The sequence below is a fragment of the Chrysochloris asiatica genome, unplaced genomic scaffold (genome assembly GCF_000296735.1).
Source record: "Chrysochloris asiatica unplaced genomic scaffold, ChrAsi1.0 scaffold00516, whole genome shotgun sequence".
Lineage (NCBI taxonomy): Eukaryota > Metazoa > Chordata > Mammalia > Afrosoricida > Chrysochloridae > Chrysochloris > Chrysochloris asiatica.
Genome location: NW_006409034.1, coordinates 204343 through 207976, shown reverse-complemented (window position 1 = coordinate 207976; position 3634 = coordinate 204343).

Genomic DNA, 3634 nt, shown 5'->3' with positions numbered 1-3634 from the left:
CCTGCACACGGTTTCCGAGGCTATAAATCTTTACGGGAGCAGAAAGTCTCATCTTTCTCCCGCAGAACCGCTGGTAGTTTCAAACTGCTGACCTTGCGGTTCACAGCCCGATTCGTAACCACTATGCTACCAGAGCTCCTTTACATAAGAACAAATAAATCTGTGTTGGAAATATAGCCAGAACACTACAAAGAATCCAGGATGGTGAGACTTCATCTGCTAAACTTTGGAGTTGTCATCAGGAGGGACAATTTCCTAGAGAAAGATATCATACATAGTAAAGTAGTGGATCAGCAAAAGAACAGAAGTCTCTCAAAGAGTTGGATTTAATAAGCCTGGAACAATGCTTTTAAACATAGCAACGATGTGAGGATAGCGCCAAACTAGACAGGTTTTCTATCTGTTGTAAACAGAATACTATGAGTTGGAACCAACTAAATAGTACCTAACAATCAGAAAAAATGTAAAATAATTAAATAATACCTATAAATCAGCAAGAGTCCTGGTGTGGTGCTGTGGGTTAATGAGCCAGATTGCAAAGCCATTAGAATTGCAAGGTTGGTGGTTCAAGCTCACCAGCTGCTCCTTGGACACTCTATACAGGATCACTATGGTTCAGAACTGACTTGACAGCACATGAATCAATAAGAAAACAACAACAACAACAAGAACAAAATCAGAGTGATAAAGAAAAGTAACCACAAATGACATAAATATGAATGTACAATAACTAGATACAAATATTTATCATCACCACCATTTATCTGTAATTTTGACATACTGGGATAGCTAATGTGTTGCTGAGATTCTGGAAGCTATGTCATAAGTACTTTAATTATCAGCATGGTCATCAATGGTGGACAGGTTTCAGGTGAATTTCTAGACTAAGACAAACTAGGAAGAAGGAAACACAGACTACTTCTGAACATTTATTCAATGGAAACCTTACGAATACCAGTGGAACACAATAGATAGCACCAGAATATTGAATATCGAAACATGCTGAACAGTATCAGAATATTGTCATACATAGAGCCATAAAATAAGTTCCACAGATTGAATGGCAATCAAAATACGACTGGGAAAGAGCTGCCTCCTAAAGGCAGAATTGACAGTGATGATAGGAATGGACTAGTACTATTGGAACCTTCATTTGATGATGGGGCACATGTTAAAATAAGGACAAACTGCTGCCAAAATCCATTAATAATTGGTACAGGGAATGCATGAATTATTAATTTAGGAAAATTTTAAATTGTCTAAAATGAAATTTAACACATAAAAATTGATATCCTAGGTATTAATGAGCTGAGATGTACTGGCTTTTGCCATTTGGAATATGGCAGTCACATGTTTTACTATGCCAGGAATGACAAATTTATAAGGAATTGCATCACATTCATAATAAAAAAGAACATTTCAAGACCTATTTGAAATACAGCACTGTCTGTGATAGGATGATATCTATATGCCTACAAGGAAGACCAGTTAATACAACTAATATTCAAATTTATGCACCAACCACTAAAGTCAGAGATAATGCATTTTAAGAATTCTAGCAACAAATATCACAGTAAAATGTGCAATGACCTAGAGTTATAAAACCAAAAGAGAAGAACACACTCAACATTTCTTAAACTGTAAGAATTGAATAAATAATTCAAGTTTCAACTTGCAAAACTAAACATTTCTACTGGCAAAGTATTGAATGATGCAGAAAGCATAAAAGAAGGTGAAAGGAGTATGCAGTCATTATATCAAAAAGAACTGGGTGATCCCTCTCAAGACTGAAACTCAAAGGGAACACATGAGCAGGCAGGTAAGCTTGCTGGTGACCACATTGGTCTGCTGGTGAATGGGAGAGGGAGAAAAGCAGTAATGAAGATATGGGCTGAGTTCAACCACGTTCCATAGACTCCTGCCAACCTGGAGATGAAAGAGAGAAGAGGAAGGTCTTGTTGGTCTGATGTGTGGTGAGACCTGGGGACTCCTGAGCTCATAGTTATAGAAAAAGCCATGGAGGGCTAAAGCTGAGAATGAAGCATCCAGCTAATATCAAGTGAAGGGAGATGCACAAGAATATCCATACTTATAGATAGTACCCATTCAACCTAGCTTTGATGGCTTGAAAATTAGAACTCGACTAGAGGAAGATTAAAAAAAATAATAAAAGATAAAGGTATCAAGTGTAAATTGCTACAATTTGATGAATTTGACCTATACTTATAGAGGTTGTTGTTGTTGTTGTTGTTGTTAAGTGCTGTCGAGTTGGTTCCGACCCATAGCGACCCTGTACAGGGTTTCCGAGGCTGTAAATCTATCACTCAATTCACAACAAACTTAAAAAAAAAGAAAAGAAAAGAAATGGGTGATGTTCAACCATTTCAAGAGGTAGCATAAAATCAAAAGCCAATGAATGGAGTTGATTCTGACCATAGAAAGTATGCAATGTGTATGACTATTTACAGAGAAATCTGCAACAGTTACTTAATGTTGTAGAAACAGAAACATATAGATACCAAGCAGAATTACTAAAACACCTAGAGGGTGTTCAATATGCTTGCTGTGTTTCCAAAATTCACTGTACATTAGCAATTTGGTATTCTTGTACCATAGTTTTTAACTAAAGAAATCATTTGGAATAATTCAATTTTGACTAAAACTTGAAGAAATAAAATATTAATGCAAACTTTTCAGCATTGTTTTTGCTAAACTCGTTAAAACTGTAATACAAGAATCAAATGCACTGTGATATAGTACCAGCTAATTAGCAAGCATGAATTTTCACCCCAGAGTGAAAAAAGAAAATCTACTACGGCTTCAAGTTAAAAAGCAGAACTCTCAACTGCCATTCTATGACTGATCAAGAGACAAATTGTTTAAAATCTCAGTAGGCCTTGCTCACGATATGTAGAAAAAAAGTGCTGCAGTTTAGATACCTCTGGAGTTTTTCCACAGTGTCACAGGTTTGTAATACTTGAAGCCCTACATTTCTAAGAATATATCTCTTGCTTAGTTTTTTCAGGCAAGCCCAAGATTTTTAATTTTTGAAGTGCCCAATGTGTATATATATATTTTTAATTCAAGAACAGACCAGCTTCTTTTTCTTATAGTTCCAGATTTAATTTCCTTTCTATTGTCAAATATAAGATATCAAAGATGATGCAATGCATTGTTTTGGAAAACAAAACAAAACAAAACAAAACAAAAAAAGCCAATGATACTGAGAGAAGGAATCTAAGCGTCACTGAAAACACCGATAAAGAATAAGACACCAGGAATTCATGGAATGCCAATAGAAATCTTTTAACAATATGATGCAGCACTGGAGACACACGCTTATCTTTTCCATGAAACACAGAATACTACTAACATGGTCAACTGTTTGGAAGAGATGCCTATTTATTTGTATTCTAAAGAGAAGTGACCTAATGGTACCACATGCAAATTAAATTTTGCTAAAGTGAATTAGTAACAGGCAGCAATTGTACATTGACAGGAAGCTTCCAGAGTCTCAAGTCTGATTCAGATAAGCACAGGGATTGAAGGCTATAATTGCTGTTGTAAGATGGATCTTGGCTGAAAGCACAGAATACCAGAAAGATGTTTACCTGTGTTTTATTGATTACTCAAA